A 24,266-nucleotide genomic window follows, 5' to 3' on the forward strand; every position below is an offset into this window, starting at 1 on the left:
TCAGCTGTCAGGACATGGTGGTCCTCCATGTTGGAGTAGTGTCCTCCATCCTGCAGCGGGTGGTCTCCATGGAGGAGAGGGTCAGAGGATCTTCTTGTAGGGATCACAGGTAGAAGCTGATGACTCTGTGTCATGATTCACTGCTGCGGGGATTAGACTGCAGCAGGGGATGGAGGTTCTTCATTGTGATCAGAGGGCAGTGACTTACAGATCTGATATTGAGTTATTCAGGCAGGGCGTGACCCCATGGCCCGGCTGATAGCTAGGTCCCTACAGGACGGGGAGGTGCAGGGTGTCACCTGGGTCCTCCGGTGTTTATAACATGAGGACACCCTCCCTGCTCAGCACTCTGCTGCCTCTGCCTCACCTGCTCCACGTAGACCTGCAGATACCTGCACAGGTAAGTCGCTCATGTCCCGGTCCTGGGGTGGGGGGTGCTGCAGTCACATCACCTATAGACGCTGAGGGATCTGCACCAAACTGCAGCAGCAGACGGGGAGACAACTGGTTATTCTTTTCCATAGTAAAATCTCGATAATAACTGATCATGAAAATCCCCTGTAATCACTGAGCAGTGCCGAGACCCTCTGCGTCCTCTGCACCCCGACCCCCAACTTACCTCCATCTTATCTCTATATCCGACCTTAACTGAGACCCTCTACATGCTCTGCCCCCCGACCCCCAACTTACCTCCATTTTATCTCTATATCCGACCTTAACTGAGACCCTCTACATGCTCTGCCCCCCGACCCCCAACTTACCTCCATCTTATCTCTTATCCGACCTTAAACCAGGACTTCTGCATCCTCTGCCCCCCCGACAGCCCCCATATTATCTCTTATCTGACCTTAACCGAGACCCTCAGCATCCTCTGCCCCCCGACAGCCCCCATATTATCTCTTATCTGACCTTAACTGAGACCCTCTACATCCTCTGCCTCACGACCCCCCATATTATCTCTTATCCGACCTTAACTGAGACCCTCTGCGTCCTCTGCGTTCTAGCGAAAAGGATAATTTGAACTTTTAGTTTTATATATTTTTTTACTGTATTTCTAGACTCCTGGGGTATTTAACCCTAGGGAGTCTGATCACTTATACAATATACTGCAGCAGGATTGCAGTGTACTGTACATTGACTGGATGTGTGGACCCTGTGTTAGGGTTCAAGCTGTCATAGCAACACATCAGAGGGGGCGCCACCCAGATCCCAGATGGGGGCACCCATGTGTTACCATCACTTGAGTGCCGCCATCGCGTTTCTTGTACTTGCCTGACATTTGATGCAGTTTTGTGACATGTAGGAAAGGGAATAAGAAGGCATAAACCACCTGCAGCGACATCGGCCGTTATGGTGGGTGATAATGAATGACGATGCAGAACTCATGTTACTACTTACATAATGCGGGTGGATTATTACACCATATTTTCTGATGCATCAACAGCACAAGCGCACGGTGGAAGGGTTTCTCCCGATTGATGATGGGTTTCGACCCAAGTTCTTGGGTTTCTATCCCCTCCTATATCATCTCTATCTGCCGTATCCTGTATCTTCTATCCCCCCCTGTATCATCTCTATCTGCCGTATCCTGTATCTTCTATCCCCCCCCCTGTGTCATCTCTATCTGATGTATCCTGTATCTTCTATCCCCCCCCCGTATCATCTCTATCTGCCGTATCCTGTATCTTCTATCCCCCCCCCGTATCATCTCTATCTGCTGTATCCTGTATCTTCTATCCCCCCCTGTATCATCTCTATCTGCTGTATCCTGTATCTTCTATCCCCCCCCCCGTATCATCTCTATCTGCCGTATCCTGTATCTTCTACCCCCCCCTGTATCATCTCTATCTGCTGTATCCTGTATCTTCTATCCCCCCCTGTATCATCTCTATCTGCCGTATCCTGTATCTTCTATCCCCCCCTGTATCATCTCTATCTGCTGTATCCTGTATCTTCTATCCCCCCCCCCGTATCATCTCTATCTGCTGTATCCTGTATCTTCTATCCCCCCCCCGTATCATCTCTATCTGCCGTATCCTGTATCTTCTATCCCCCCCTGTATCATCTCTATCTGCTGTATCCTGCATCTTCTATCCCCCCCTGTATCATCTCTATCTGCTGTATCCTGTATCTTCTATCCCCCCCCCCCCGTATCATCTCTATCTGCCGTATCCTGTATCTTCTACCCCCCCTGTATCATCTCTATCTGCTGTATCCTGTATCTTCTATCCCCCCTGTATCATCTCTATCTGCCGTATCCTGTATCTTCTATCCCCCCCTGTATCATCTCTATCTGCTGTATCCTTTATCTTCTATCCCCCCCCCTGTGTCATCTCTATCTGATGTATCCTGTATCTTCTATCCCCCCCCCCCGTATCATCTCTATCTGCTGTATCCTGTATCTTCTATCCCCCCCCCGTATCATCTCTATCTGCCGTATCCTGTATCTTCTATCCCCCCCTGTATCATCTCTATCTGCTGTATCCTGTATCTTCTATCCCCCCCCCCGTATCATCTCTATCTGCCGTATCCTGTATCTTCTACCCCCCCCTGTATCATCTCTATCTGCTGTATCCTGTATCTTCTATCCCCCCCTGTATCATCTCTATCTGCTGTATCCTGTATCTTCTATCCCCCCCTGTATCATCTCTATCTGCTATATCCTGTATCTTCTATCTCCCCCTGTATCATCTCTATCTGCCGTATCCTGTATCTTCTATCCCCCCTGTATCATCTCTATCTGCCGTATCCTGTATCTTCTACCCCCCCCTGTATCATCTCTATCTGCTGTATCCTGTATCTTCTATCCCCCCTGTATCATCTCTATCTGCTGTATCCTGTATCTTCTATCCCCCCCTGTATCATCTCTATCTGCCGTATCCTGTATCTTCTATCCCCCCTGTATCATCTCTATCTGCCGTATCCTGTATCTTCTACCCCCCCCTGTATCATCTCTATCTGCTGTATCCTGTATCTTCTATCCCCCCTGTATCATCTCTATCTGCTGTATCCTGTATCTTCTATCCCCCCCTGTATCATCTCTATCTGCCGTATCCTGTATCTTCTATCCCCCCCGTATCATCTCTATCTGCCGTATCCTGTATCTTCTATCCCCCCCCCCTGTATCATCTCTATCTGCCGTATCCTGTATCTTCTATCCCCCCCTGTATCATCTCTATCTGCCGTATCCTGTATCTTCTATCCCCCCCTGTATCATCTCTATCTGCCGTATCCTGTATCTTCTATCCCCCCCCTGTATCATCTCTATCTGCTGTATCCTGTATCTTCTATCCCCCCCTGTATCATCTCTATCTGCCGTATCCTGTATCTTCTATCCCCCCCGTATCATCTCTATCTGCCGTATCCTGTATCTTCTATCCCCCCCGTATCATCTCTATCTGCCGTATCCTGTATCTTCTATCCCCCCTGTATCATCTCTATCTGCCGTATCCTGTATCTTTTATCCCCCCCTGTATCATCTCTATCTGCCGTATCCTGTATCTTCTATCCCCCCCTGTATCATCTCTATCTGCTGTATCCTGTATCTTCTATCCCCCCCTGTATCATCTCTATCTGCCGTATCCTGTATCTTCTATCCCCCCCCTGTATCATCTCTATCTGCCGTATCCTGTATCTTCTATCCCCCCCTGTATCATCTCTATCTGCCGTATCCTGTATCTTCTATCCCCCCCCTGTATCATCTCTATCTGCCGTATCCTGTATCCTTTATCCCCCCCTGTATCATCTCTATCTGCCGTATCCTGTATCTTCTATCCCCCCCTGTATCATCTCTATCTGCCGTATCCTGTATCTTCTATCCCCCCCCTGTATCATCTCTATCTGCCGTATCCTGTATCTTCTATCCCCCCCTGTATCATCTCTATCTGCTGTATCCTGTATCTTCTATCCCCCCCTGTATCATCTCTATCTGCCGTATCCTGTATCTTCTATCCCCCCCTGTATCATCTCTATCTGCTGTATCCTGTATCCTTTATCCCCCCCTGTATCATCTCTATCTGCCGTATCCTGTATCTTCTATCCCCCTCTGTATCATCTCTATCTGCCGTATCCTGTATCTTCTATCCCCCCCCTGTATCATCTCTATCTGCCGTATCCTGTATCTTCTATCCCCCCCTGTATCATCTCTATCTGCTGTATCCTGTATCTTCTATCCCCCCCTGTATCATCTCTATCTGCCGTATCCTGTATCTTCTATCCCCCCCTGTATCATCTCTATCTGCCGTATCCTGTATCTTCTATCCCCCCCTGTATCATCTCTATCTGCCGTATCCTGTATCTTCTATCCCCCCCTGTATAATCTCTATCTGCCGTATCCTGTATCTTCTATCCCCCCCCTGTATCATCTCTATCTGCCGTATCCTGTATCCTCTATCCCCCCCTGTATCATCTCTATCTGCCGTATCCTGTATCTTCTATCCCCCCCTGTATCATCTCTATCTGCTGTATCCTGTATCCTCTATCCCCCCCTGTATAATCTCTATCTGCCGTATCCTGTATCTTCTATCCCCCCCTGTATCATCTCTATCTGCTGTATCCTGTATATTCTATCCTCCCCCTGTATCATCTCTATCTGCTGTATCCTGTATCTTCTATCCCCCCTGTATAATCTCTATCTGCTGTATCCTGTATCTTCTATCCCCCCCTGTATCATCTCTATCTGCTGTATCCTGTATATTCTATCCTCCCCCTGTATCATCTCTATCTGCTGTATCCTGTATCCTCTATCCCCCCCTGTATAATCTCTATCTGCCGTATCCTGTATCTTCTATCCCCCCCTGTATCATCTCTATCTGCTGTATCCTGTATCCTCTATCCCCCCCTGTATAATCTCTATCTGCCGTATCCTGTATCTTCTATCCCCCCCTGTATCATCTCTATCTGCCGTATCCTGTATCTTCTATCCCCCCCTGTATCATCTCTATCTGCCGTATCCTGTATCTTCTATCCCCCCCTGTATAATCTCTATCTGCCGTATCCTGTATCTTCTATCCCCCCCCTGTATCATCTCTATCTGCCGTATCCTGTATCCTCTATCCCCCCCTGTATCATCTCTATCTGCCGTATCCTGTATCTTCTATCCCCCCCTGTATCATCTCTATCTGCTGTATCCTGTATCCTCTATCCCCCCCTGTATAATCTCTATCTGCCGTATCCTGTATCTTCTATCCCCCCCTGTATCATCTCTATCTGCCGTATCCTGTATCTTCTATCCCCCCCTGTATCATCTCTATCTGCCGTATCCTGTATCTTCTATCCCCCCCTTTATAATCTCTATCTGCCGTATCCTGTATCTTCTATCCCCCCCCTGTATCATCTCTATCTGCCGTATCCTGTATCCTCTATCCCCCCCTGTATCATCTCTATCTGCCGTATCCTGTATCTTCTATCCCACCCTGTATAATCTCTATCTGCCGTATCCTGTATCTTCTATCCCCCCCTGTATCATCTCTATCTGCTGTATCCTGTATATTCTATCCTCCCCCTGTATCATCTCTATCTGCTGTATCCTGTATCTTCTATCCCCCCTGTATAATCTCTATCTGCTGTATCCTGTATCTTCTATCCCCCCCTGTATCATCTCTATCTGCTGTATCCTGTATATTCTATCCTCCCCCTGTATCATCTCTATCTGCTGTATCCTGTATCCTCTATCCCCCCCTGTATAATCTCTATCTGCCGTATCCTGTATCTTCTATCCCCCCCTGTATCATCTCTATCTGCTGTATCCTGTATCCTCTATCCCCCCCTGTATAATCTCTATCTGCCGTATCCTGTATCTTCTATCCCCCCCTGTATCATCTCTATCTGCCGTATCCTGTATCTTCTATCCCCCCCTGTATCATCTCTATCTGCCGTATCCTGTATCTTCTATCCCCCCCTGTATAATCTCTATCTGCCGTATCCTGTATCTTCTATCCCCCCCCTGTATCATCTCTATCTGCCGTATCCTGTATCCTCTATCCCCCCCTGTATCATCTCTATCTGCCGTATCCTGTATCTTCTATCCCCCCCTGTATCATCTCTATCTGCTGTATCCTGTATCTTCTATCCCCCCCTGTATCATCTCTATCTGCCGTATCCTGTATCTTCTATCCCCCCTGTATCATCTCTATCTGCCGTATCCTGTATCTTCTATCCCACCCTGTATAATCTCTATCTGCCGTATCCTGTATCTTCTATCCCCCCCTGTATCATCTCTATCTGCTGTATCCTGTATATTCTATCCTCCCCCTGTATCATCTCTATCTGCTGTATCCTGTATCTTCTATCCCCCCTGTATAATCTCTATCTGCTGTATCCTGTATCTTCTATCCCCCCCTGTATCATCTCTATCTGCTGTATCCTGTATATTCTATCCTCCCCCTGTATCATCTCTATCTGCTGTATCCTGTATCCTCTATCCCCCCCTGTATAATCTCTATCTGCCGTATCCTGTATCTTCTATCCCCCCCTGTATCATCTCTATCTGCTGTATCCTGTATCTTCTATCCCCCCCTGTATCATCTCTATCTGCTGTATCCTGTATCTTCTATCCCCCCCTGTATCATCTCTATCTGCCGTATCCTATATCTTCTATCCCCCCTGAATCATCTCTATCTGCCGTATCCTGTATCTTCTATCCCCCCCAGTATCATCTCTATCTGCCGTATCCTGTATCTTCTATCCCCCCTGTATCATCTCTATCTGCTGTATCCTGTATCTTCTATCCCTCCTGTATAATCTCTATCTACCGTATCCTGTATCTTCTATCCCCCTGTATCATCTCTATCTGCCGTATCCTGTATCTTCTATCCCCCCCTGTATCATCTCTATCTGCTGTATCCTGTATCTTCTATCCCCCCCTGTATCATCTCTATCTGCCGTATCCTGTATCTTCTATCCCTCCCAGTATCATCTCTATCTGCTGTATCCTGTATCTTCTATCCCCCCCTGTATCATCTCTATCTGCCGTATCCTGTATCTTCTATCCCCACCTGTATCATCTGTATCTGCCGTATCCTGTATCTTCTACCCCCCCCTGTATCATCTCTATCTGCCGTATCCTGTATCTTCTATCCCCCCCTGTATCATCTCTATCTGCTGTATCCTGTATCTTCTATCCCCCCCTGTATCATCTCTATCTGCCGTATCCTGTATCTTCTATGCCCCCTGTATCATCTCTATCTGCTGTATCCTGTATCTTCTATCCCCCCCTGTATCATCTCTATCTGCCGTATCCTGTATCTTCTATCCCCCCCTGTATCATCTCTATCTGCTGTATCCTGTATCTTCTATCCCCCCCTGTATCATCTCTATCTGCCGTATCCTGTATCTTCTATCCCCCACCTGTATCATCTCTATCTGCCGTATCCTGTATGTTCTATCCCCCCCTGTATCATCTCTATCTGCCGTATCCTGTATCTTCTACCCCCCTCTGTATCATCTCTATCTGCCGTATCCTGTATCTTCTACCCCCCCCCCCCTGTATCATCTCTATCTGCCGTATCCTGTATCTTCTATACCCCCCTGTATAATCTCTATCTGCTGTATCCTGTATCTTCTATCCCCCCTGTATCATCTCTATCTGCCGTATCCTGTATCTTCTACCCCCCTCTGTATCATCTCTATCTGCCGTATCCTGTATCTTCTACCCCCCCCCCTGTATCATCTCTATCTGCCGTATCCTGTATCTTCTATACCCCCCTGTATAATCTCTATCTGCCGTATCCTGTATCTTCTATCCCCCCCTGTATCATCTCTATCTGCTGTATCCTGTATCTTCTATCCCCCCCTGTATCATCTCTATCTGCTGTATCCTTTATCTTCTACCCCCCCTGTATCATCTCTATCTGCTGTATCCTGTATCTTCTATCCCCCCCTGTATCATCTCTATCTGCTGTATCCTGTATCTTCTATCCCTCCTGTATAATCTCTATCTGCCGTATCCTGTATCTTCTATCCCCCCCTGTATCATCTCTATCTGCCGTATCCTGTATCTTCTATCCCCCCCTGTATCATCTCTATCTGCTGTATCCTGTATCTTCTATCCCCCCCTGTATCATCTCTATCTGCCGTATCCTGTATCTTCTATCCCCACCTGTATCATCTCTATCTGCCGTATCCTGTATCTTCTATCCCCCCCTGTATCATCTCTATCTGCTGTATCCTGTATCTTCTATCCCCCCCCTGTATCATCTCTATCTGCCGTATCCTGTATCTTCTATCCCCACCTGTATCATCTCTATCAGCCGTATCCTGTATCTTCTATCCCCCCCTGTATCATCTCTATCTGCTGTATCCTGTATCTTCTATCCCCACCTGTATCATCTCTATCTGCCGTATCCTGTATCTTCTATCCCCCCCTGTATCATCTCTATCTGCTGTATCCTGTATCTTCTATCCCCCCCTGTATCATCTCTATCTGCCGTATCCTGTATCTTCTATCCCCACCTGTATCATCTCTATCAGCCGTATCCTGTATCTTCTATCCCCTCCTGTATCATCTCTATCTGCTGTATCCTGTATCTTCTATCCCCCCCTGTATCATCTCTATCTGCCGTATCCTGTATCTTCTACCCCCCCCTGTATCATCTCTATCTGCCGTATCCTGTATCTTCTATCCCCACCTGTATCATCTCTATCTGCCGTATCCTGTATCTTCTATCCTCCCCCTGTATCTTCTCTATCTGCCGTATCCTGTATCTTCTATCCCCCCCTGTATCATCTCTATCTGCCGTATCCTGTATCTTCTATCCCCCCTGTATCATCTCTATCTGCTGTATCCTGTATCTTCTATCCCCCCCTGTATCATCTCTATCTGCCGTATCCTGTATCTTCTATCCCCCCCTGTATCATCTCTATCTGCTGTATCCTGTATCTTCTATCCCCACCTGTATCATCTCTATCTGCCGTATCCTGTATCTTCTATCCCCACCTGTATCATCTCTATCTGCCGTATCCTGTATCTTCTATGCCCCTGTATCATCTCTATCTGCTGTATCCTGTATCTTCTATCCCCCCCCAGTATCATCTCTATCTGCCGTATCCTGTATCTTCTATCCCCCCCCTGTATCATCTCTATCTGCTGTATCCTGTATCTTCTATCCCCCCAGTATCATCTCTATCTGCTGTATCCTGTATCTTCTATCCCCCCAGTATCATCTCTATCTGCCGTATCCTGTATCTTCTATCCCCCCATGTATCATCTCTATCTGCCGTGTCCTGTATCTTCTATCCCCCCCCTGTATCATCTCTATCTGCTGTATCCTGTATCTTCTATCCCCCCCTGTATCATCTCTATCTGCCGTGTCCTGTATCTTCTATCCCCCTCCTGTATCATCTCTATCTGCTGTATCCTGTATCTTCTATCCCCCCCTGTATCATCTCTATCTGCCGTATCCTGTATCTTCTATCCCCCCTGTATCATCTCTATCTGCTGTATTCTGTATCTTCTATCCCCCCAGTATCATCTCTATCTGCCGTATCCTGTATCTTCTATCCCCCCCTGTATCATCTCTATCTGCCGTATCTTGTATCTTCTATCCCCCCCTGTATCATCTCTATCTGCTGTATCCTGTATCTTCTATCCCCCCCTGTATCATCTCTATCTGCTGTATCCTGTATCTTCTATCCCCCCCTGTATCATCTCTATCTGCCGTATCCTGTATCTTCTATCCCCCCCTGTATCATCTCTATCTGCCGTACCCTGTATCTTCTATCCCCTCCTGTATCATCTCTATCTGCTGTATCCTGTATCTTCTATCCCCCCCTGTATCATCTCTATCTGCCGTATCCTGTATCTTCTATCCCCCACCTGTATCATCTCTATCTGCTGTATCCTGTATCTTCTATCCCCCCTGTATCATCTCTATCTGCCGTATCCTGTATCTTCTATCCCTCCTGTATAATCTCTATCTGCCGTATCCTGTATCTTCTACCCCCCCCTGTATCATCTCTATCTGCTGTATCCTGTATCTTCTATCCCCCCCTGTATCATCTCTATCTGCTGTATCCTGTATCTTCTATCCCCCCCTGTATCATCTCTATCTGCCGTATCCTGTATCTTCTATGCCCCCTGTATCATCTCTATCTGCCGTATCCTGTATCTTCTATCCTCCCCCTGTATCATCTCTATCTGCCGTATCCTGTATCTTCTATCCCCACCTGTATCATCTCTATCTGCCGTATCCTGTATCCTCTATCCCCCCTGTATCATCTCTATCTGCCGTATCCTGTATCTTCTATCCCCCCCTGTATCATCTCTATCTGCCGTATCCTGTATCTTCTACCCCCCCCCTGTATCATCTCTATCTGCCGTATCCTGTATCATCTATACCCCCCTGTATAATCTCTATCTGCTGTATCCTGTATCTTCTATCCCCCCTGTATGATCTCTATCTGCCGTATCCTGTATCTTCTACCCCCCTCTGTATCATCTCTATCTGCCGTATCCTGTATCTTCTACCCCCCCCCTGTATCATCTCTATCTGCCGTATCCTGTATCTTCTATACCCCCCTGTATAATCTCTATCTGCCGAATCCTGTATCTTCTATCCCCCCCTGTATCATCTCTATCTGCTGTATCCTGTATCTTCTATCCCTCCTGTATAATCTCTATCTGCCGTATCCTGTATCTTCTATCCCCCCCTGTATCATCTCTATCTGCCGTATCCTGTATCTTCTATCCCCCCCCTGTATCATCTCTATCTGCTGTATCCTGTATCTTCTATCCCCCCCTGTATCATCTCTATCTGCCGTATCCTGTATCTTCTATCCCCACCTGTATCATCTCTATCTGCCGTATCCTGTATCTTCTATCCCCCCCTGTATCATCTCTATCTGCTGTATCCTGTATCTTCTATCCCCCCCTGTATCATCTCTATCTGCCGTATCCTGTATCTTCTATCCCCACCTGTATCATCTCTATCAGCCGTATCCTGTATCTTCTATCCCCCCCTGTATCATCTCTATCTGCTGTATCCTGTATCTTCTATCCCCACCTGTATCATCTCTATCTGCCGTATCCTGTATCTTCTATCCCCCCCTGTATCATCTCTATCTGCCGTATCCTGTATCTTCTATCCCCCCTGTATCATCTCTATCAGCCGTATCCTGTATCTTCTATCCCCCCCTGTATCATCTCTATCTGCCATATCCTGTATCTACTATCCCCCCCTGTATCATCTCTATCTGCTGTATCCTGTATCTTCTATCCCCACCTGTATCATCTCTATCAGCCGTATCCTGTATCTTCTATCCCCTCCTGTATCATCTCTATCTGCTGTATCCTGTATCTTCTATCCCCCCCTGTATCATCTCTATCTGCCGTATCCTGTATCTTCTACCCCCCCCTGTATCATCTCTATCTGCCGTATCCTGTATCTTCTATCCCCACCTGTATCATCTCTATCTGCTGTATCCTGTATCTTCTATCCCCCCCTGTATCATCTCTATCTGCTGTATCCTGTATCTTCTATCCCCACCTGTATCATCTCTATCTGCCGTATCCTGTATCTTCTATCCCCCCCTGTATCATCTCTATCTGCCGTATCCTGTATCTTCTACCCCACCCCCCCTGTATCATCTCTATCTGCCGTATCCTGTATCTTCTATCCCCCCCTGTATCATCTCTATCTGCTGTATCCTGTATCTTCTATCCCCCCTGTATCATCTCTATCTGCCGTATCCTGTATCTTCTATCCCCACCTGTATCATCTCTATCTGCCGTATCCTGTATCTTCTATGCCCCCTGTATCATCTCTATCTGCTGTATCCTGTATCTTCTATCCCCCCCCAGTATCATCTCTATCTGCCGTATCCTGTATCTTCTATCCCCCCCCTGTATCATCTCTATCTGCTGTATCCTGTATCTTCTATCCCCCCAGTATCATCTCTATCTGCCGTATTCTGTATCTTCTATCCCCCCCTGTATCATCTCTATCTGCCGTATCCTGTATCTTCTATCCCCACCTGTATCATCTCTATCTGCCGTATCCTGTATCTTCTATGCCCCCTGTATCATCTCTATCTGCTGTATCCTGTATCTTCTATCCCCCCAGTATCATCTCTATCTGCCGTATCCTGTATCTTCTATCCCCCCCTGTATCATCTCTATCTGCCGTATCCTGTATCTTCTATCCCCCCCTGTATCATCTCTATCTGCTGTATCCTGTATCTTCTATCCCCCCCTGTATCATCTCTATCTGCTGTATCCTGTATCTTCTATCCCCCCCTGTATCATCTCTATCTGCCGTATCCTGTATCTTCTATCCCCCCCTGTATCATCTCTATCTGCCGTACCCTGTATCTTCTATCCCCTCCTGTATCATCTCTATCTGCTGTATCCTGTATCTTCTATCCCCCCCTGTATCAACTCTATCTGCCGTATCCTGTATCTTCTATCCCCCACCTGTATCATCTCTATCTGCTGTATCCTGTATCTTCTATCCCCCCCTGTATCATCTCTATCTGCCGTATCCTGTATCTTCTATCCCTCCTGTATAATCTCTATCTGCCGTATCCTGTATCTTCTACCCCCCCTGTATCATCTCTATCTGCTGTATCCTGTATCTTCTATCCCCCCCTGTATCATCTCTATCTGCTGTATCCTGTATCTTCTATCCCCCCCTGTATCATCTCTATCTGCCGTATCCTGTATCTTCTATACCCCCTGTATCATCTCTATCTGCCGTATCCTGTATCTTCTATCCCCCCCTGTATCATCTCTATCTGCCGTATCCTGTATCTTCTATCCCCCCCCCTGTATCATCTCTATCTGCCGTATCCTGTATCTTCTATCCTCCCCCTGTATCATCTCTATCTGCCGTATCCTGTATCTTCTATCCCCACCTGTATCATCTCTATCTGCCGTATCCTGTATCCTCTATCCCCCCTGTATCATCTCTATCTGCCGTATCCTGTATCTTCTATCCCCCCCTGTATCATCTCTATCTGCCGTATCCTGTATCTTCTACCCCCCCCCCTGTATCATCTCTATCTGCCGTATCCTGTATCTTCTATACCCCCCTGTATAATCTCTATCTGCCGTATCCTGTATCTTCTATCCCCCCCTGTATCATCTCTATCTGCCGTATCCTGTATCTTCTATCCCCCCCTGTATCATCTCTATCTGCTGTATCCTGTATCTTCTATCCTCCCCCTGTATCATCTCTATCTGCCGTATCCTGTATCTTCTATCCCCCCCTGTATCATCTCTATCTGCCGTATCCTGTATCTTCTATCCCCCCCTGTATCATCTCTATCTGCCGTATCCTGTATCTTCTATCCCCCCCCTGTATCATCTCTATCTGTCGTATCCTGTATCTTCTATCCCCCCTGTATCATCTCTATCTGCCGTATCCTGTATCTTCTATCCCCCCCTGTATCATCTCTTTCTGCCGTATCCTGTATCTTCTATCCCCCCCTGTATTATCTCTATCTGCTGTATCCTGTATCTTCTATCCCCCCCTGTATCATCTCTATCTGCCGTATCCTGTATCTTCTATCCCCTCCTGTATCATCTCTATCTGCTGTATCCTGTATCTTCTATCCCCCCCTGTATCATCTCTATCTGCCGCATCCTGTATCTTCAATCCCCCCCTGTATCATCTCTATCTGCTGTATCCTGTATCTTCTATCCCCCCCTGTATCATCTCTATCTGCTGTATCCTGTATCTTCTATCCCCCCCAGTATCATCTCTATCTGCCGTATCCTGTATCTTCTATCCCCCCCCTGTATCATCTCTATCTGCTGTATCCTGTATCTTCTATCCCCCCAGTATCATCTCTATCTGCTGTATCCTGTATCTTCTATCCCCCCCTGTATCATCTCTATCTGCCGTATCCTGTACCTTCTATCCCCTCCTGTATCATCTCTATCTGCCGTATCCTGTATCTTCTATCCCCCCCCTGTATCATCTCTATCTGCCGTATCCTGTATCTTCGATCCCCCCCTGTATAATCTCTATCTGCTGTATCCTGTATCTTCTATCCCCCCCTGTATCATCTCTATCTGCTGTATCCTGTATCTTCTATCCCCCCCTGTATCATCTCTATCTGCCGTATCCTGTATCTTCTATCCCCCCTTGTATCATCTCTATCTGCCGTATCCTGTATCTTCTATCCCCCCCTGTATCATCTCTATCTGCTGTATCCTGTATCTTCTATCCCCCCTGTATCATCTCTATCTGCCGTATCCTGCATCTTCTATCCCCCCCTGTATTATCTCTATCTGCCGTATCCTGTATCTTCTATCCCCCCCTGTATCATCTCTATCTGCCGTATCCTGTATCTTCTATCCCCCCCTGTATCATCTCTATCTGCTGTATCCTGTATCTTCTATCCCCCCCTCCTGTATCATCTCTATCTGCCGTATCCTGTATCTTCTATCCCCTCCCTTATAATCTCTATCTGCCGTATCCTGTATCTTCTATCCCCCCCCTGTATCATCTCTATCTGCCGTATCCTGTATCTTCTATCCCCCCCCCTGTATCATCTATTTCTGCCGTATCCTGTATTTTCTATCCCCCCCCTGTATCATCTCTATCTGCCGTATCCTGTATCTTCTATCCCCCCCTCTGTATCATCTCTATCTGCCGTATCCTGCATCTTCTATCCCCCCCCTGTATCATCTCTATCTGCTGTATCCTGTATCTTCTATCCCCCCCTGTATCATCTCTATCTGCCGTATCCTGTATCTTCTACCCCCCCCTGTATCAACTCTATCTGCCGTATCCTGTATCTTCTATCCCCCCCTGTATCATCTCTATCTGCCGTATCCTGTATCTTCTATCCCCCCTGTATCATCTCTATCTGCTGTATCCTGTATCTTCTATCCCCCCCAGTATCATCTCTATCTGCCGTATCCTGTATCTTCTATCCCCCCCTGTATCATCTCTATCTGCTGTATCCTGTATCTTCTATCCCCTCCTGTATCATCTCTATCTGCCGTATCCTGTATCTTCTATCCCCCCCCTGTATCATCTCTATCTGCCGTATCCTGTATCTTCTATCCCCCCCCTGTATCATCTCTATCTGCCGTATCCTGTATCTTCTATCCCCCCCCTGTATCATCTCTATCTGCCGTATCCTGTATCTTCTATCCCCCCCCCTGTATCATCTATATCTGCCGTATCCTGTATTTTCTATCCCCCCCTGTATCATCTCTATCTGCCTTATCCTGTATCTTCTATCCCCCCCTGTATCATCTCTATCTGCCGTATCCTGTATCTTCTATCCCCCCCTGTATCATCTCTATCTGCCGTATCCTGTATCTTCTATCCCCCCCACCTGTATCATCTCTATCTGCCGTATTCTGTATCTTCTATCCCCCCCTGTATCATCTCTATCTGCCGTATCCTGTATCTTCTATCCCCCCATGTATAATCTCTATCTGCCGTATCCTGTATCTTCTATCCCCCCCAGTATCATCTCTATCTGCCGTATCCTGTATCTTCTATCCCCCACCTGTATCATCTCTATCTGCCGTATCCTGTATCTTCTATCCCCCCCAGTATCATCTCTATCTGCCGTATGCTGTATCTTCTATCCCCCACCTGTATCATCTCTATCTGCTGTATCCTGTATCTTCTATCCCCCCCTGTATCATCTCTATCTGCCGCATCCTGTATCTTCTATCCCCCACCCTGTATCATCTCTATCTGCCGTATCCTGTATCTTCTATCCCCCCCCCCTGTATCATCTCTATCTGCTGTATCCTGTATCCTCTATCCCCCCAGTATCATCTCTATCTGCTGTATCCTGTATCTTCTATCCCCCCCCTTTATCATCTCTATCTGCTGTATCCTGTATCTTCTATCCCCCACCTGTATCATCTCTATCTGCTGTATCCTGTATCTTCTATCCCCCCTGTATCATCTCTATCTGCTGTATCCTATATCTTCTATCCCCCCCTGTATCATCTCTATCTGCCGTATCCTGTATCTTCTATCCCCCCCTGTATCATCTCTATCTGCCGTATCCTGTATCTTCTACCCCCCCCGGTATCATCTCTATCTGCTGTATCCTGTATCTTCTATCCCCCCCTGTATCATCTCTATCTGCCGTATCCTGTATCTTCTATCCCCCCACCTGTATAATCTCTATCTGCCGTATCCTGTATCTTCTATCCCCCCCTGTATCATCTCTATCTGCCGTATCCTGTATCTTCTATCCCCCCCTGTATAATCTCTATCTGCCGTATCCTGTATCTTCTACCCCCCCCTGTATCATCTCTATCTGCTGTATCCTGTATCTTCTATCCTCCCCCTGTATCATCTCTATCTGCCGTATCCTGTATCCTCTATCCCCCCCTGTATCATCTCTATCTGCCGTATCCTGTATCTTCTATCCTCCCCCCCTGTATCATCTCTATCTGCCATATCCTGTATCTTCTACCCCCCCCTGTATCATCTCTATCTGCCGTATCCTGTATCTTCTATCCCCCCCTGTATCATCTCTATCTGCCGTATCCTGTATCTTCTATCCCCCCCTGTATCATCTCTATCTGCCGTATCCTGTATCTTCTATCCTCCCCCTGTATCTTCTCTATCTGCCGTATCCTGTATCTTCTATCCCCCCCTGTATAATCTCTATCTGCCGTATCCTGTATCTTCTATCCCCCCTGTATAATCTCTATCTGCTGTATCCTGTATCTTCTATCCCCTCCTGTATCATCTCTATCTGCCGTATCCTGTATCTTCTATCCCCCCCAGTATCATCTCTATCTGCCGTATCCTGTATCTTCTATCCCCCCCTGTATCATCTCTATCTGCTGTATCCTGTATCTTCTATCCCCCCCTGTATCATCTCTATCTGCCGTATCCTGTATCTTCTATCCCCCCCTGTATCATCTCTATCTGCTGTATCCTGTATCTTCTATCCCCCCTGTATAATCTCTATCTGCTGTATCCTGTATCTTCTATCCCCTCCTGTATCATCTCTATCTGCCGTATCCTGTATCTTCTATCCCCCCCTGTATCATCTCTATCTGCTGTATCCTGTATCTTCTATCCCCCCCTGTATCATCTCTATCTGCCGTATCCTGTATCTTCTATCCCCCACCTGTATCATCTCTATCTGCTGTAGCCTGTATCTTCTATCCCCCCCCTGTATCATCTCTATCTGCCGTATCCTGTATCTTCTATCCCCCCCTGTATCATCTCTATCTGCCGTATAATGTATGTGCTATCCCCCCCTGTATCATCTCTATCTGCTGTATCCTGTATCTTCTATCCCCCCCTGTATCATCTCTATCTGCTGTATCTTCTATCCCCCCCTGTATCATCTCTATCTGCCGTATCCTGTATCTTCTATCCCCCCCTGTATCATCTCTATCTGCTGTATCCTGTATCTTCTATCCCCCCCTGTATCATCTCTATCTGCCGTATCCTGTATCTTCTATCCCCCCCTGTATCATCTCTATCTGCTGTATCCTGTATCTTCTATCCCCCCTGTATAATCTCTATCTGCTGTATCCTGTATCTTCTATCCCCTCCTGTATCATCTCTATCTGCCGTATCCTGTATCTTCTATCCCCCCCTGTATCAGCTCTATCTGCTGTATCCTGTATCTTCTATCCCCCCCTGTATCATCTCTATCTGCCGTATCCTGTATCTTCTATCCCCCACCTGTATCATCTCTATCTGCTGTAGCCTGTATCTTCTATCCCCCCCCTGTATCATCTCTATCTGCCGTATCCTGTATCTTCTATCCCCCCCTGTATCATCTCTATCTGCCGTATAATGTATGTGCTATCCCCCCCTGTATCATCTCTATCTGCTGTATCCTGTATCTTCTATCCCCCCCTGTATCATCTCTATCTGCTGTATCTTCTATCCCCCCCTGTATCATCTCTATCTGCCGTATCCTGTATCTTCTATCCCCCCTTGTATCATCTCTATCTGCCGTATCCTGTATCTTCTATCCCCCCCTGTATCATCTCTATCTGCTGTATCCTGTATCTTCTATCCCCCCTGTATCATCTCTATCTGCCGTATCCTGCATCTTCTATCCCCCCCTGTATTATCTCGATCTGCCGTATCCTGTATCTTCTATCCCCCCCTGTATCATCTCTATCTGCCGTATCCTGTATCTTCTATCCCCCCCTCCTGTATCATCTCTATCTGCTGTATCCTGTATCTTCTATCCCCCCCTCCTGTATCATCTCTATCTGCCGTATCCTGTATCTTCTATCCCCTCCTGTATAATCTCTATCTGCCGTATCCTGTATCTTCTATCCCCCCCCTGTATCATCTCTATCTGCCGTATCCTGTATCTTCTATCCCCCCCCCTGTATCATCTATTTCTGCCGTATCCTGTATTTTCTATCCCCCCCCTGTATCATCTCTATCTGCCGTATCCTGTATCTTCTATCCCCCCCTCTGTATCATCTCTATCTGCCGTATCCTGCATCTTCTATCCCCCCCTGTATCATCTCTATCTGCTGTATCCTGTATCTTCTATCCCTCCCCCTGTATCATCTCTATCTGCCGTATCCTGTATCTTCTATCCTCCCCCTGTATCTTCTCTATCTGCCGTATCCTGTATCTTCTATCCCCCCCTGTATTATCTCTATCTGCCGTATCCTGTATCCTCTATGCCCCCCTGTATCATCTCTATCTGCCGTATTCTGTATCTTCTATCCCCCCCCAGTATCATCTCTATCTGCCGTATCCTGTATCTTCTATCCCCCCCCCGTATCATCTCTATCTGCTGTATCCTGTATCTTCTATCCCCCCCCCTGTATCATCTCTATCTGCCGTATCCTGTATCTTCTATCCCCCCCTGTATCATCTCTATCTGCCGTATCCTGTATCTTCTATCCCCCCCTGTATCATCTCTATCTGCCGTATCCTGTATCTTCTATCCCCCCTGTATCATCTCTATCTGCCGTATCCTGTATCTTCTATCCCCCCCTGTATCATCTCTATCTGCCGTATCCTGTATCTTCTATCCCCCCCCTGTATCATCTCTATCTGCCGTATCCTGTATCTTCTATCCCCCCCTGTATCATCTCTATCTGCTGTAACCTGTATCTTCTATCCCCCCTGAATCATCTCTATCTGCCGTATCCTGTATCTTCTATCCCCCCCAGTATCATCTCTATCTGCCGTATCCTGTATCTTCTATCCCCCCTGTATCATCTCTATCTGCCGTATCCTGTATCTTCTATCCCCCCCTGTATCATCTCTATCTGCCGTATCCTGTATGTGCTATCCCCCCCTGTATCATCTCTATCTGCTGTATCCTGTATCCTCTATCCCCCCCTGTATCATCTCTATCTGCCGTATCCTGTATCTTCTATCCCCCCCTGTATCATCTCTATCTGCTGTATCCTGTATCTTCTATCCCCCCTTAATCATCTCTATCTGCCGTATCCTGTATCTTCTATCCCCCCCAGTATCATCTCTATCTGCCGTATCCTGTATCTTCTATCCCCCCTGTATCATCTCTATCTGCCGTATCCTGTATCTTCTATCCCCCCCTGTATCATCTCTATCTGCCGTATCCTGTATGTGCTATCCCCCCCTGTATCATCTCTATCTGCTGTATCCTGTATCTTCTATCCCCCCTGTATCATCTCTATCTGCCGTATCCTGTATCTTCTATCCCCCCCTGTATCATCTCTTTCTGCCGTATCCTGTATCTTCTATCCCCCCCTGTATCATCTCTATCTGCCGTATCCTGTATCTTCTATCCCCCCCTGTATCATCTCTATCTGCCGTATCCTGTATCTTCTATCCCCCCCTGTATCATCTCTATCTGCTGTATCCTGTATCCTCTATCCCCCCCTGTATCATCTCTATCTGCCGTATCCTGTATCTTCTATCCCCCCCTGTATCATCTCTATCTGCCGTATCCTGTATCTTCTATCCCCCCCTGTATCATCTCTATCTGCTGTATCCTGTATCTTATATCCCCCCCTGTATCATCTCTATCTGCCGTATCCTGTATCTTCTATCCCCCCCTGTATCATCTCTATCTGCTGTATCCTGTATCTTCTATCCCCCCCCCTGTATCATCTCTATCTGCCGTATCCTGTATCTTCTATCCCCCCCTGTATCATCTCTCTCTGCTGTATCCTGTATCTTCTATCCCCCCTGTATCATCTCTATCTGCTGTATCCTGTATCTTCTATCCCCCCCTCCTGTATCATCTCTATCTGCCGTATCCTGTATCTTCCATCCTCCCCCTGTATCATCTCTATCTGCTGTATCTTCTATCCCCCCCTGTATCATCTCTATCTGCCGTATCCTGTATCTTTTATCCCCCCCTGTATCATCTCTATCTGCCGTATCCTGTATCTTCTATCCCCCCCTGTATCATCTCTATCTGCCGTATCCTGTATCTTCTATCCCCCCCAGTATCATCTCTATCTGCTGTATCCTGTATCTTCTACCCCCCCCTGTATCATCTCTATCTGCCGTATCCTGTATCTTCTATCCCCCCCTGTATCATCTCTATCTGCCGTATCCTGTATCTTCTATCCCCCCCTGTATCATCTCTATCTGCTGTATCCTGTATCTTCTATCCCCCCCTGTATCATCTCTATCTGCCGTATCCTGTATCTTCTATCCCCCCCTGTATCATCTCTATCTGCTGTATCCTGTATCTTCTATCCCCCCTGTATCATCTCTATCTCCTGTATCCTGTATCTTCTTTCCCCCCCTGTATCATCTCTATCTGCTGTATCCTGTATCTTCTTTCCCCCCCTGTATCATCTCTATCTGCCGTATCCTGTATCTTCTATCCCCCCCTGTATCATCTCTATCTGCTGTATCCTGTATCTTCTTTCCCCCCCTGTATCATCTCTATCTGCCGTATCCTGTATCTTACATCCCCCACTGTATCATCTCTATCTGCCGTATCCTGTATCCTCTATCCCCCCCTGTATCATCTCTATCTGCCGTATCCTGTATCTTCTATCCCCCCCCCTGTATCATCTCTATCTGCTGTATCCTGTATCTTCTTTCCCCCCCTGTATCATCTCTATCTGCTGTATCCTGTATCTTCTATCCCCCCCTGTATCATCTCTATCTGCCGTATCCTGTATCTTCTATCCCCCCCTGTATCATCTCTATCTGCCATATCCTGTATCTTCTATCCCCCCCTGTATCATCTCTATCTGCCGTATCCTGTATCTTCTATCCTCCCCCTGTATCATCTCTATCTGCCGTATCCTGTATCTTCTATCCCCCCCTGTATCATCTCTATCTGCCGTATCCTGTATCTTCTATCCTCCCCCTGTATCATCTCTATCTGCCGTATCCTGTATCTTCTATCCCCCCCTGTATCATCTCTATCTGCTGTATCCTGTATCTTCTATCCCCCCCTGTATCATCTCTATCTGCCGTATCCTGTATCTTCTATCCTCCCCCTGTATCATCTCTATCTGCCGTATCCTGTATCTTCTATCCCCCCCCCTGTATCATCTCTATCTGCTGTATCCTGTATCTTCTTTCCCCCCCTGTATCATCTCTATCTGCCGTATCCTGTATCTTCTATCCCCACTGTATAATCTCTATCTGCGGTATCCTGTATCTTCTATCCCCCCCTGTATCATCTCTATCTGCCGTATCCTGTATCCTCTATCCCCCCCTGTATCATCTCTATCTGCCGTATCCTGTATCTTCTATCCCCCCCCCTGTATCATCTCTATCTGCTGTATCCTGTATCTTCTTTCCCCCCCTGTATCATCTCTATCTGCCGTATCCTGTATCTTCTATCCCCCCCCCCTGTATAATCTCTATCTGCTGTATCCTGTATCTTCTTTCCCCCCCTGTATCATCTCTATCTGCCGTATCCTGTATCCTCTATCCCCCCCTGTATCATCTCTATCTGCCGTATCCTGTATCTTCTATCCCCCCCCCTGTATCATCTCTATCTGCTGTATCCTGTATCTTCTATGCCCCCCCCTGTATCATCTCTATCTGCCGTATCCTGTATCTTCTATCCCCCCCTTTATCATCTCTATCTGCTGTATCCTGTATCTTCTATCCCCCCCCTGTATCATCTCTATCTGCTGTATCCTGTATCTTCTATCCCCCCCCTGTATCATCTCTATCTGCTGTATCCTGTATCTTCTATCCCCCCCTGTATCATCTCTATCTGCTGTATCCTGTATCTTCTATCCCCCCCTGTATCATCTCTATCTGCTGTATCCTGTATCTTCTACCCCCCCTGTATCATCTCTATCTGCTGTATCCTGTATCTTCTATCCCCCCCTGTATCATCTCTATCTGCTGTATCCTGTATCTTCTATCCCCCCTGAATCATCTCTATCTGCCGTATCCTGTATCTTCTATCCCCCCCAGTATCATCTCTATCTGCCGTATCCTGTATCTTCTATCCCCCCTGTATCATCTCTATCTGCTGTATCCTGTATCTTCTATCCCCCCCTGTATCATCTCTATCTGCCGTATCCTGTATCTTCTACCCCCCCCTGTATCAACTCTATCTGCCGTATCCTGTATCTTCTATCCCCCCCTGTATCATCTCTATCTGCCGTATCCTGTATCTTCTATCCCCCCAGTATCATCTCTATCTGCCGTATCCTGTATCTTCTATCCCCCCCTGTATCATCTCTATCTGCTGTATCCTGTATCTTCTATCCCCTCCTGTATCATCTCTATCTGCCGTATCCTGTATCTTCTATCCCCCCCCCTGTATCATCTCTATCTGCCGTATCCTGTATCTTCTATCCCCCCCCTGTATCATCTCTATCTGCCGTATCCTGTATCTTCTATCCCCCCCCTGTATCATCTCTATCTGCCGTATCCTGTATCTTCTATCCCCCCCCCCTGTATCATCTATATCTGCCGTATCCTGTATCTTCTATCCCTCCCCCTGTATCATCTCTATCTGCCGTATCCTGTATCTTCTATCCTCCCCCTGTATCTTCTCTATCTGCCGTATCCTGTATCTTCTATCCCCCCCTGTATTATCTCTATCTGCCGTATCCTGTATCCTCTATGCCCCCCTGTATCATCTCTATCTGCCGTATTCTGTATCTTCTATCCCCCCCCAGTATCATCTCTATCTGCCGTATCCTGTATCTTCTATCCCCCCCCGTATCATCTCTATCTGCTGTATCCTGTATCTTCTATCCCCCCCCCTGTATCATCTCTATCTGCTGTATCCTGTATCTTCTATCCCCCCCTGTATCATCTCTATCTGCCGTATCCTGTATCTTCTATACCCCCCTGTATCATCTCTATCTGCCGTATCCTGTATCTTCTATCCCCCCTGTATCATCTCTATCTGCCGTATCCTGTATCTTCTATCCCCCCCTGTATCATCTCTATCTGCCGTATCCTGTATCTTCTATCCCCCCCCTGTATCATCTCTATCTGCCGTATCCTGTATCTTCTATCCCCCCCTGTATCATCTCTATCTGCTGTAACCTGTATCTTCTATCCCCCCTGAATCATCTCTATCTGCCGTATCCTGTATCTTCTATCCCCCCCAGTATCATCTCTATCTGCCGTATCCTGTATCTTCTATCCCCTCTGTATCATCTCTATCTGCCGTATCCTGTATCTTCTATCCCCCCCTGTATCATCTCTATCTGCCGTATCCTGTATGTGCTATCCCCCCCTGTATCATCTCTATCTGCTGTATCCTGTATCCTCTATCCCCCCCTGTATTATCTCTATCTGCCGTATCCTGTATCTTCTATCCCCCCCTGTATCATCTCTATCTGCTGTATCCTGTATCTTCTATCCCCCCTTAATCATCTCTATCTGCCGTATCCTGTATCTTCTATCCCCCCCAGTATCATCTCTATCTGCCGTATCCTGTATCTTCTATCCCCCCTGTATCATCTCTATCTGCCGTATCCTGTATCTTCTATCCCCCCCTGTATCATCTCTATCTGCCGTATCCTGTATGTGCTATCCCCCCCTGTATCATCTCTATCTGCTGTATCCTGTATCTTCTATCCCCCCTGTATCATCTCTATCTGCCGTATCCTGTATCTTCTATCCCCCCCTGTATCATCTCTTTCTGCCGTATCCTGTATCTTCTATCCCCCCCTGTATCATCTCTATCTGCCGTATCCTGTATCTTCTATCCCCCCCTGTATCATCTCTATCTGCCGTATCCTGTATCTTCTATCCCCCCCTGTATCATCTCTATCTGCTGTATCCTGTATCCTCTATCCCCCCCTGTATCATCTCTATCTGCCGTATCCTGTATCTTCTATCCCCCCCTGTATCATCTCTATCTGCCGTATCCTGTATCTTCTATCCCCCCCTGTATCATCTCTA

At 47.0% G+C, this 24,266-nt stretch overlaps 1 protein-coding gene across 1 annotated transcript in view; it reads left to right on the forward strand.

Annotated features, from left to right (window-relative positions):
- Positions 1-260: 260 nt before the first annotated feature.
- Positions 261-24,266, forward strand: part of LOC140069126 (protein S100-A1-like) — a 53,335-nt gene continuing 29,329 nt past the window's right edge. The window contains exon 1 of the mRNA XM_072114491.1: positions 261-400. The gene's annotated coding sequence lies outside the window, so the exon portion shown is untranslated. The remainder of the gene's footprint in view (positions 401-24,266) is intronic.

The sequence above is a fragment of the Engystomops pustulosus genome, chromosome 7 (genome assembly GCF_040894005.1).
Source record: "Engystomops pustulosus chromosome 7, aEngPut4.maternal, whole genome shotgun sequence".
NCBI lineage: Eukaryota > Metazoa > Chordata > Amphibia > Anura > Leptodactylidae > Engystomops > Engystomops pustulosus.